The 12,589-nt window shown below is 48.4% G+C and overlaps 1 long non-coding RNA gene across 1 annotated transcript; it reads right to left on the reverse strand.

Moving 5' to 3' along the window:
* Nucleotides 1-2,735: 2,735 nt before the first annotated feature.
* On the reverse strand, nt 2,736-4,131 carry LOC117074607. The gene is made up of 3 exons (XR_004433636.1): nt 4,023-4,131; nt 3,386-3,477; nt 2,736-3,240 (listed from the first exon to the last, which is right to left on the reverse strand). It is a non-coding gene; the product is annotated as an uncharacterized LOC117074607 (long non-coding RNA).
* Between the last annotated feature and the right edge of the window lie 8,458 nt (nt 4,132-12,589).

Consider the following 12,589-nt stretch of genomic DNA (forward strand, 5'->3'; position numbering starts at 1 on the left):
AATTCCAATAGAATCTGTGACCTTTTAGGAAGTATCTACACTCTCCTAGCACCCTCCCTCTTACATGCCACCCCTCAGTCCCCTCTCCCCCTTGTCGTCTGATAAGTTCCCCCTTGGGTCCTCAGACAAGCCACGGCGCCCTGCCAGCTGCCTCCTGGCTGGATGTAACCCAACCTCACCACATGGTGGGGATGGTCCAGGTGAGGCACAGAAGGGCCACTTCCCTCTAGCCAGGCCCCAAGTCAGCAGGGCCGCCAGCACAAGGACAGCGAGACCAGCTGGGGAACTGGTAATTTTAAGTGGCTCCCAACAAATCTTGTCATTTCCTCAGCTGTGAAGTCTGAAAGCCCTTGGCACTGTGGCAAATGCAAGCTACTCTTTCCAATGGTCGGCGTGAGAGGAAGAAAGGGAGACCCTGTGGGGGAGAAGAGGCCTCCCCTGCTGGCCTGCGTGCGGCTGAGGAGTGGGGCAGGGACGGGGGTGATGCAACCACAGCAGCTGAGTGACTCAGCCAGGGTCTGCTCTCTCACATATGGTGGCCAGGACCCAAGATCCCACCTGTGGCAGGTGTCCCTGAGGGCAGATGGTACCTCAAAATAAAACTTCAGATTGCTCATGCAACCATGAAAAGGAAACAATTTATTACCATAGTACCATAAATAAAAGAATGATTTAATGTGACCCCAGCAGCCTCTGGCTGTCTGTCATCCTGATCTGACATGAAATGGATTTGATATTATCTGCAAACAACCACACATTCCTTTAGAAGAAAGTCAACTCCACTGAGGATACATGACTTGTTTGTTTGTGGTTGGCTGTGGCTTTGACTTTCCCCACCACGCTGTTTGCCTCGGTTAATGACCAGCCGGAAGTGCCCTGCCTCCTGTTTGGCTGATGAAAACGCTGACCTTTCCAGGAATGACTCCAAACCAGGCATCTGTGGACAACTTACCTCATCCCTTTCATTGCTCCCCACCACGCTGCATTCCCCAAAAAGGAAGTAGCTATTTTAGGGAAAGGAAAATGAGATGGCGGGACTTTCCCCAAAAGTAGGCTTGTGCCTGATGCAGGGTGGAGGAGCTCCATGCCCTGTGGAAGGCAGACACAGCGTCATCCATAGACATTACCCATGGGTCCAGTCCATCCATTGGTGACTTATGGGCAAAAGGGAAAGAAGAAGATTGATGAGCAGCGTTCTTTGCTGTTAGGCAGAACTGGCCCAATGGGTGGCAGTCACAGAGGGGCAGAGACCAACTCCACAAAAAAAAATCACTTCTACAAGTAGTGAGCGTCCTGTCACAGAGGTTATACGAACAGAGACAGGATGAGGGGACTGTTTCTATTTACACTCTGCTAGGAGGAGTAGAAGTGGACCCTGACCTTGAGGAGCCTAAAATTCTTCTGCAGAGGCAGGTGGGACCTGATATGGCAAGTGAGCATCAAGGCCTGCCTTGCCTCACAGGGCAGCTGGGGACCAAACCCAAACGAATCCAGCATGCGGAGGAAGCAGAGACCTGAGGATGGGCTGGAGCCTGTGTGCTCGGCTTTCTGTCACTTGCAGAGTCCTGGCTGGTACACTGAGGAGCACTAGCTTGTATGATTGGAGTTCAACGATGGGAGAGCAGGGAGATGTAGTTTGAGCTTCTGGGGAATGATAACATCTGGATCCTGGCAGGGGAAGAAAAGCACATGCCAGCAATGACATAGGATCAGAAAGGTGCCCAGCACAAGGCTCTCTGTGGGAGGGGCCCAGGTGCTGGCACCTACGTGACTGAGGGCTTGTAGGAGAGGAAGGGAAACTGCTTTGCAACAGCAGGAGACCCAGGTGGGGTATGTGTGGGGTATGTCCCAGTCACCTCAGGGGAGGGGGGCATTGAAGGGTGTGCTCAGGAGCCACCTCTTCCCCAAGTCCTCGCTTGATGCAAACAGCCTAGGATCAGACTTCCTTGAATTCTAGCTCATCTCCCAGGGAGGCGCTACTTCAGCCAGAAGACTGCCTGGAGAACTTAGTGGGGCTTCAGAACCCAGGGCACCCCTGCCACATGTTATCAATGACTTTGCAGTACTGTGATAGCATGTCGTACCACACGTCATACACAGTAACAAGGAGGGAGACTGGCAGAATTTTGAAGGCATCCTTCCTGTTAGAATTTCAACTACCTCCATACCTAGTATGAGAGAGGGAAGTAAATGCAGTGGAAACCTGATTTTTTTGTTTTTTCACTCTGTTGCCCAGGCTGGAGTGCAGTAGCATGATCTCAGCTCACCACAACTCTGCCTCCCGGGTTCAAGCGATTCTCCTGCCTCAGCCTCCCAAGTAGCTGGGATTACAGGCATGCGCCACCATGTCTGGCTAATTTTGTATTTTTAGTAGAGATGAGATTTCTTCATGTTGGTCAGGCTGGTCTTGAACTCCTGACCTCAGGTGATCTGCCTGTCTTGGCCCCCCAAAGTGCTGGGATTACAGAGGTGAGCCACCGTGCCCAGTCTCTGATTTTGTTTTATTAGCAAACTCACTGTTGAGGGTCATAGCAGCCTGTGATATCAGTATGAGTCCATTTGTGAAACTGAAACTTTGTAACAAGAACTAAGAGAGTTATTGAGAAGTGCTTTGAAAATGATCCGAGGAAGCTTTCCAAAGGGACTCTGTCCCTGGGAAGGGAGGAAGGGACCATAGTATGCCTGTATCAGATTTCTACTGCTGTGTAACAAATGACCCCAAAACTTAGTGGCTTGAAATGACAATGAACATTTATTATTTCATAGTTTCAGTGGGTCAGGAATTCAGGAGTGGCTTAGCTGGGTGGTTCTAGCTCAGGGATTTCATGGGGTTGCAGTCAGGGTGTTAGCTGGGGCTATGTCATTGGAGGCTCAACTGGGGCTGGAGGATTTACCTCTGAGGTGGTGCACCCACCTGCCTGGCAGGTTGGTGCTAGCTGTTGGTGGGAGGCCTCAGTTTCCCACCACAGGGACTCCTCCACAGAGCTGCTTGAGTGTCCTTACAATATGGCAGCTGGCTGCTCCCGAGTAAGTGATTCAAAGAGAGCAAGGCAGGAACCATGTCTTTTATGGCCTAACTTTGGACATCATTTCTGCAGTCCTACTGGTTGCCAGATGGGTCCTATTCAGTGAAGAGGGGACTCTCCAGGATGTGACTACTGGGGCTCACTGGGCGGCATCTCAGAGCTGCCACCATGCTTCTGTGTGGTTGGCTCATCTGGAACACTTAGTCTTCACTCACTGGGTTTGATTCAAGAACAAAGAATTAGAAATTCTTCACCTTTTGAATGTAAGGAAGTAGGCTGACCCCTCAAAGTGTGCCAGACAAGCCATTTTAAGCACAGTTGGGTGAGATGAAAGGAGGAAGGCTGCATTTGCTGCTTACCTGGAATGTTTGGCACCTACTCATGCTTTCTATCCACAGAGTCTCACTGATAGAGTTTGTCAGCCTTGCATCCCATCTGCTCCATGAGGGCCCTGTGGAGATGCTGGTCAACTTATCCCTTGGCTTTGGGGGCGTGTGACCCATGTCTGGCCAACTGTGGTGCCCCATTTCCCTGCCTACAGTTGTTGGTCCAAGAGGAGGCTCTCTCTTACTCTGAAATCATGAGCTGAGGGTTTACTATATATGCCTGAAGCTATCAGACAATGAAGAAAGAAGACAGAGAAAGAGAGAGATTTGAGTACCTGGGTCCAGCTATAACTGAAGCTAGCAAGATACCCATCTTTGTTCTCTGAAATTATGTAAGAAAGTAAACTCCCTATTTGGAATTTTGCTTGTTTACTTTTGCTTAAGTTAACTCGAGCTGGAATTTCATCATCACAATTAAAAACATCCTAACAACTTATCCCTTAAAATCATGTGCTTTGTAGCAGTAACAAACAAATGAAGAGCAGATTTCACTTGATTAAAGCCTGACCAGACCAATGATCCATACCCTGCTGTCTGCAGCCTACAGATACCGCCCTTCCTCCACCACCAAAGGAAAAAAGCTAACAAAAATTAGAAGAAACAAACAGACCTGAAGCAAGCCACAGCTGTCTCCTGGTTGGTGCCAAACGCGCCAGCACTGAGCTGACCCTGCCCGGATGGTTTTCTTGTCATCCTGGTTGTCCTCAAGCTCTGTGAGCATAAAGACTGTGTTTTCACAGCCAGCGTCATATGGGAGTTTACAAGCAGATATTCAAAAGTGACTCCTTAAATGGACTAAAACGCATAACACTTGTTTTTAAACTAATAGCCAACGTTTAATGAGTCCTAACTATGTACCCGGCCTGGGGCTGAGTGCTTCACCTGCGACAGCTCACTCAATCACCATGAATGGAAGGTGGTTTCTATTATTATCCTCATTTTACAGATGAGAAGACCGAGGCCCCAGGAGTCGGTGACTTTCCTAACGTCACAGGCTCCTGGAGCTAACACATTTCACTTGTTTATTTCACCCTGAAATATTGACATTGCTGACACGCTATAGGACTTCAATTCCTTTATGATGGAAAAATGGAAATAGGTGTCACCCACTACCATCACTAAACACACACACACACACACACACACACAACACACACACCTCTCTCACCGTCCTGGCCAAAGGCCTGACACCAAAACACGGTGTTCTCTCTGTGTTATTAGCCATTACCACCCATAAGGAGCCCAAGCGATGTTTTGTCCAAGAAGGCCCAGGGTACAGGGGGTGGCATTCATGGAGAGCTCAAGTGCCCAGCGTGGCATTTCACAGGCCACTTGTGCATGTCTAATTGTGTTTTCTGTGTCAGAAGGGCGGGCTGTATTTGTCAGAGGCTCATTAGGACCCTGGCCAAGGGGTTGTTTGTGATTTCAGGGCTGGGTGAGGAAAGTGCAGGGTGAGGGTTTCTGTTCCGAACGGACCTCCTGCCAAGCGCTGAGTCAAGGTTGCCAGCCAGCACCAGCCTCCCCTTCCCCCCTTTTTGGTTTGTTTTCCCCAAGCGTCTGTTTGTTTTACTCCTGCAAACAAAAGTCAAAGAGAATATATGGCTCCCAGTGGGTGAAGGAAGCAGATTTTTCTAGTCCTTCCAAAAGCACAGCAAGCCCACCTAGTCCCTTTGCACAGGGAGATTGAGCTGAGTCAGAGCAAAGAATCCCTTCACCTCACATCACTGGGCTGGCGATGCTGGCCAAAAAGCCAGGAGATCCTTGTGCATTCCTGTCACAGCTTACCACAAGGCCACCAGCGTCCCTCTTGGGTCTATGGGTGGTATTGTAAGAAGTCCTGGTGCTTTGCCTGCAGTGAGGGCATCCAGCCAGTAGGTGGACTGCAGCAGTTTGCACAAGACCAAAATAGCAAGGCCCTTGAGCCCTATCTTAAGCCCCAGTAAATGTCAGCAAGATTGATCTTTTCCAGTCATGCTTTGTATCATGTTGAACAATCTACATAGAGCAGCACCAAAACAAAGTGACATTGAGAGATTACCAGGCTAAAATTAATTACAATTAATGTATGCTTTCAATTGTGGTGAAATATGTATAACACAATATTTACCATTTTAATCCCTTTTATGTGTACAGTTCAGTGCCATTAAGTGCATTAACATTGTTGTGGGACCATCACCACCATGCATCTCCAGAACATTTTTCATCTTCCCAAATGGAAACTCTGTACCCATTAAACGGTAACTCCCTATCCTGTCCTCCCCCAACCCCTGACAGTTACTGTTTTACTCTCTGTCTCTATCAATCTGACTACTTTAGGTACCTCATATAAGTGGAATGACACATTTACCATTTGTTCTTTTGTGACTGGCTTATTTCACTTAGCACAAAGTCCTTAAGGTTCAGCCATATTGTAGCATGTGTCAAAATTTTCTTCCTTTTTCTTTTTTCTTCCTTTAAAAATTTCTTCCTTTATAAAATTGAATGATATTCCATTGTATGTGTAAACACTAAGTATCTGAGACAAGTCTCAATCAGTTTAGAAGTCCATTTTGCCAGGGTTAAGGACATGCCCATGATACAGCCTCAGGAGGCTTCCAGGTCATAGGTGGATTCAAAGATTTTCGGACTGGCAGTTGGTTGAAAGAGTTTATCTAAAGATCTGGAATCCATAGAAGGGAGTGCATGGGTTAAAATTAGGGTTGTGGGTTGTGGAGACCAAGGATTTTATTATGCAGATGAAGTCTCCACGTAGCTGGCTTCAGAAAGCATGGATTCTCTTAAGGTCTCTGTTTTAATGTTAATATTGGTTAGTTATGCCTGAATTTCAAAGTGGGGAGGGTATAAGGAGGCATGCCTGACCCCTTATTCCCATCATGGCTGGACCGCCAAACAAAAATTTTGTTTTGGTTTTTTTTTTTTTTTGAGGCGGAGTCTCACTCTGTCACCCAGACTGGAGTGCAGTGGCGCAATCTCGGCTCACTGCAAGCTCCGCCTCCCGGGTTCATGCCATTCTCCTGCCTCAGCCTCCCAAGTAGCTGGGACTACAGGCACCCGCCACCTCGCCCGGCTAGTTTTTTGTATTTTTAATAGAGACGGGGTTTCACCATGTTAGCCAGGATGGTCTCGATCTCCTGACCTCGTGATCCGCCCGTCTCGGCCTCCCAAAGTGCTGGGATTACAGGCTTGAGCCACCGCGCCTGGCCAATTGTTTTTTGCGACAGAGTCTCGCTCTGTCGCACAGGCTGGAGTGCAGTGGCGCAATCTCGGCTCACTGCAACCTCTGCCTCCCAAGTTCAAGCGATTCTCCTGCCTCAGCCTCTCAAGTAGCTGGGATTACAGGTGCCTGCCACTATGCCCGGCTAATGTTTGTATTTTTTGGTAGAGACGGGGTTTTAATGTGTTGGCCAGGCTGGTCTCGAACTCCTGACCTCAGGTGATGCACCCGCCTTGAATTCCCGAAGTGCTTGGATTACAGGCATGAGCCACTGCACCTGGCCTCAGATTAACTTTGGAATGCCCTTGGCCAAGAGGAGGTCCATTCAGTTGGTTAGGGGGCTTAGAATTTTATTCCTGGTTTATGTATGGGTATACTGCATCTTGTTTACATATTTATCTGTTAATGAACATTTGGCTTGTCCCATCTTGTTGCTATTTTGAATAATACAGCTATGAATATTGGTGTACAAATGTCTGTTCAAGTCCCTGCTTTCAATTCTTTTGGGCATATACCCAGATGTGGAATTGTTGGGTCATGTTGTGATTCTATGTTTACTTTTTTAAGGAACTGCCATACTATACCTAACAATTTTGATTGATACATAATCATATTATGGGGTCCATATGATATTTGGATACATGCATACAATGGGTAATGACTATGTCAGGGTAACTGGGATTTCCATCACCTCAAACACGTATCATTCCTTTGTGTTGAGGACATTCCACATTTTCTGTTCTAGGTAATTTTGAAATATACAATGCATTATTGATGACTATAGTCACCTACTGTGCTGTCAAACACTAGAGCTTATTCCTTCTATCTAACTGTATGCTTGTATCCATGAACCAACCTCTCCATCCCTTTTCCCTCCTGCCCTTCCCAGCCTCTGGTAGCCAGCACTCTGCTCACTTCCTCTGTGAGACCCACCTTCCAAGCCCCCCTATAGGAGTGAGAACATGCAGTGTTTGTCTTTCTGGGCGTTATACCTGGCTGAATTTAATGTCAATTCAACACATGTGTATTACGCATCAACCATGTTGCCCAGTGAGACCCGGAGCCCCCACAGAGTCCACAATATAGACAAAGAAACCCTAGATGTGTGGGACTCGGAAGGCATGGGAAAGCTAGCCCTCCTGCCACCTGTAGCTGGAACGACAGCAGGGCCCTGTGAGCCCTGGGCCCTGGGCTTAGCTGGGAGTCTCCCACAAGGGTGGAGCCCAGACATCAGAAGAAGCCTCAAAAACGAGTTCTTGGCCGGGCATGGTGGCTCATGTCTGTAATCCCAGCACTTTGGGAGGCCAAGGTGGGTGGATCACCTGAGGTCAGGAGTTCACGACGAGCCTGATCTTCATGGTGAAACCCCGTCTCTACTAAATAGAAAAAACTTAGCCAGGCTGAGGCAGGAGAATCACTTAAAACCAGGAGACAGAGGTTTCAGTGAGCTGAGATAGCACCACTGCACTCCAGCCTCGGCAACAAAAGCAAAACTCCATTTCCAAAAAAAAAGAAAGAGAGGAGTTCCTTTCTTTCCCACTGGCCTGGGCTCGGGGCCTAAGACAGACCCTTGCGGGAGCTCACGCCAAGCCCCAGGAGGACACTGCTGCATGCTTCATAGTACCAGAGCTTCCTCCGTGGGTGGGGTCACAGGCAGCCCTGAATGACCCTGCCTTACAGAGCCCCATTGACAAGCCCCAGTCCCATCAGGTCTATAGAAACCACTCCACACACCTTAGCTTACCTGTGTGGCAGGCAGGTATCACTGGGCCACAGAGGGAAGGGTCAGCGCTGAAGGAGAGTGGCCAGCTGCCCTAAAGTGGGGTCCTCTACAGCCAGGTAAAGTGTTTTGCTGGACTTAGCCAAGGGCAGAGGGTCAAATGGTCCCATACACAAAGCAGTTCGTAAAATGAGTCAGACAGAAACCAGGACTCCAGTGCTCACTGTTCTTCCGGGACTCAAGGGAGACATGGTCGCACCAGCTGTCCAGTGATGCTGAAGGAAAGAAGACCACTCCCCCTGCTTACTCCCTCCAGTAACTGTGCTAGGTGTGGTGGCTCACGCCTCTAATCCCAGCACTTTGGGAGGCCACGGTGGGTGGATCACCTGAGGTCAGGAGTTTGAGACCAGCCTGGTTAACCTGGTGAAACCCCATCTCTATTAAAAATACAAAAAAAGCCGGGCACGGTGGCTCATGCCTGTAATCCCAGCACTTTGGGAGGCTGAGACGGGCAGATCACGAGGTCAGGAGATCGAGACCATCCTGGGTAACACGGTGAAACCCCATCTCTACTAAAAATGCAAAAAATTAGCCGGGTGTGGTGGCGGGCGCCTGTAGTCCCAGCTACTTGGGAGGCTGAGGCAGGAGAATGGCGTGAACCCGGGAGGCGGAGCTTGCAGTGAGCCGAGATCGCGCCACTGCACTCCAGCCTGGGCGACTGAGTGAGACTCCGTCTCAAAAAAAAAAAAAAAAAAATTAGCTGGGCATGGTGGCGGGTGCCTGTAATCCCAGCTACTTGGGAAGCTGAGGTAGGAGCGTCACTTGAACCCAGGAGGCAGAAGTTGCAGTGAGCCAGGACTGCCTCATTGTACTCCAGCCTGGGCAACAAAGCAAGACTCTGTCTCAAAAAAAAACAAAAAACAAAAAAACAAAAAAAAAAACTCCAGTTACTGGCACCCCACAAGCAGCCCTGGCTGCGTTCCATTTCATTTTAGTGTTTGTTTGTTTATTTATTTATTTATTTATTTTTGAGGCGGAGTCTCACTCTGTTGCCCAGGCTGGAGTGCAATGGCGCAATCTTGGCTTGCTGCAATCTCCGCTCCCTCCGGGTTCAAGTGATTCTCCTGCCTCAGCCTCCCAAGTAGCTGGGATTATAGGCGCCTGCCAGCGTGCCAGGCTAATTTTTGTATTTTTAGTAGAGACAGGGTTTCACCATGTTGGCCAGGCTGCTCTGGAACTCCTGACCAAGTGATTCACCCGCCTCGGCTTCCCAAAGTGCTGGGATTACAGGCATGAGCCACCACACCCAGTGTGTTTATTGTATTTTATTATGCTTTGATATCCTGAGTGTTGGCCACTTGTAATGTGGCCACCAGCTATACTCCACTCCCCAAAATGAATCACCCACTGTTGCCCACTTCCTGATTCTTAAGAATGAAGGGGAGGGGGACCACAGCCAAATGGACGCCTTCATCCCTCCATCTGTATCTTCACTTCTTTCATTGTCCCCTGGCCAGCATCATTTGCAACTGAAACACAGACACTGAGCCTGGCCGCCCCACCAGCCACCTCATTTACCACCTTGAAGGGATACAGCACTATTTGATGTGATAAAGGCTTCTTAAGCAGCTGGGAGTTTGGAGGTCAAGGCAGTAACTTCACCGCCAGCTCACAGCCCAACAGCACTCTTGGGAGGTGGGGCAGGCTCAGTCCTGCAGCTGGGGGGCTGCCCATTGATCCAGCCTCTGAAAAGTGACTCACTCACATGCCGATTGGACTCTGGTGCCTCCCAGAAGCAATAAACAGCCTGGTCTCTCTCATCTGCAGGCAGTGTGCTCATGATACAATCAGAGCTTTTCAGGCAAAATTTCCTTTTCTGCAAGTATGTCTGACAGGTGACTCATCCTCCATGATCCAGTTAACCTAAACACACACAGGCATGGAGATAAAATCCTAGGGTTCCCTAGGAGGGTATAGGAGATAAGTACAAGAAAGAGGAATGGGAGAGAGAGTGAGGGAGGGGTTTGATTTTCACTGTCACAGCCACAATAAGACACTCAAAGCCTCTGGGGGTGGGAGCATAAGGTGCGCATCTTAGGGCCGTGTCACTGGCACACAGAGAACTCAGATTTCCCAGGGAGCTTCTTGAATCAGAATCCTTGTCTGCTAGAATCAGATGGTGTCTTTAAGATTGTTCATTCATCCCTAGAGTCACAAATGCTGGCTGAGCTCTTACTGTGTACAGATGCTGTGCTTGGCACTTGGGGGCATATGGACATACTTGGAAATGGATTTAAGTCCACAGTTTAGTAAAGGAAATAAAACTATAATAAAAGGTAGAAAACTATCATTGTCCAAAGAGAGGTACAGAAGCCTGAGTTTGAATGTCTGAATGTGGCAGACACCATGGTGACCTTCCCAGGCATTCTTCCCTTCCTGCTGACAGAACTCAGAATCCTGATCCGACTTGGGGAGGAAGTTGAGATCTCTAGATTTCAGAGAAGGGAGTCCCAGTCTTGGAGAGGGGAGTTTGGGATCCAGTTCTAGATGCTGGAAACGTCCCAGAGGGTTTTTGAGAAAGATATTACTGCAGCCATCCCTGCCTCCTGGCTTTGAAAGTTGTATAATAATGGCTGGAGCCGCAGAAGCCACATTGTAATTAAAAGGTAACAGTCTTAAAGACCAATAAGCAACACTATGAGGATGATGGAAGAGAAGGCAGAAAATATTTGCTTGGTCTTCAATGACTTCATGGGCAGTTGAATCAATGCCTGTAGCTGCCCATCTCCCAACTTCTTAATGTATGAGGGAAATAACTCCAGACATTATGAAGCCACTGTTGGGCAGGTTTTCTGTTACTTGCAGCCAAAAAATTCCTGGCTGTTCCATTGGGATACTGCAGGGGTATGGAAAAAGGAGAAATTAATTTTCAGTTGAATGGATTAGGGAGAAATGGGTTGAGAAGCATGTAACTTAGGCCTTAACAATGATTTGTATTTTAAAGGCTGGAGAAGGTATTCAAAGGAAAAGGTCATCAGTACAATAATGATGATGATGATGATGATGATGATGATGACGACGACGACGATAGCATCATTTATTTGGCATCTACTATGGTCCCAGTGGTGTTGTAAGACTATACACATGTATTATCTCATATAATCCTCAAAGTAACCCAATGGGAGAGATGTTATCATGTGCATTTTCCAGAGAGAAAATAGCTTCAGAGGAGTGAAGTAATTTTCCTCTTAAGTTGAAGAGACAAGGGTCAAGCTCCACCCTAACTCTGCAGTCTTTATTTATTTCTTTCAAGACAGGGTCTTGATTGTCACCCAGCCTGGAGTGCAATGGTACAACGGAGTGCAATGGTACAAAGCCTGGATCTCCTGGGCTCAGGCGATCTTCCCACCTCAGCCTTCTGAGTAGCTGGGACTACAAGTGTGTGCCACCATGCCCGGCTAATTTTTGTACCATGCCCAGCTAATTTTTGTATTTTTTTTAGAGACTGGGGTCTACTATGTTGCCCAGGTTGGTCTCACACTCCTGGGCTCAAGCTGTCTGCCCACCTTGGCCTCCCAAAGTGCTGAAATTATAGGTGTGAGCCACTGTGCCCAGCCTGCAGTTTTGTTCTTTTTTTTTTTTTTTTTTTTTTGAGGCGGAGTCTCACTCTGTCGCCTGGACTGGAGTGCAGTGGCCGGATCTCAGCTCACTGCAAGCTCCGCCTCCCGGGTTTAAGCCATTCTCCTGCCTCAGCCTCCCCAGTAGCTGGGACTACAGGCGCCCGCCACCTCGCCTGGCTAGTTTTTGTATTTTTAGTAGAGACGGGGTTTCACCGTGTTAGCCAGGATGGTCTCGATCTCCTGACCTCGTGATCCGCCCGTCTCGGCCTCCCAAAGTGCTGGGATTACAGGCTTGAGCCACCGCGCCCGGCCGCAGTTTTGTTCTTAACATCCACCTCTTTATCGCCAATCTGAGAATATGTCCCAGATAAAGTGGTATCTAATTCAAGACCTGAAGGGTAAATAGGAATTGAATGAGCAAAAGTTGGTGGGGAGGGGCAGCAGATGGGGGGAGTTAAAGAGAAAGCACCAGAAACGACGTGAGCACATGGTTGTTCCTTACAGCACTGTTGGAAAGAAGGATTGGCCGTGACCTAACTGCCCATCGACGGGAGAGGGGGTAAACGCAAAACAGTGCAGCCGCACAACGCAATGTTGTGCAACTGCATAAGAGGTCTGTATCA

Source organism: Trachypithecus francoisi, unplaced genomic scaffold (genome assembly GCF_009764315.1).
Source record: "Trachypithecus francoisi isolate TF-2019V2 unplaced genomic scaffold, Tfra_2.0 Contig01665, whole genome shotgun sequence".
NCBI classification, from domain to species: domain Eukaryota; kingdom Metazoa; phylum Chordata; class Mammalia; order Primates; family Cercopithecidae; genus Trachypithecus; species Trachypithecus francoisi.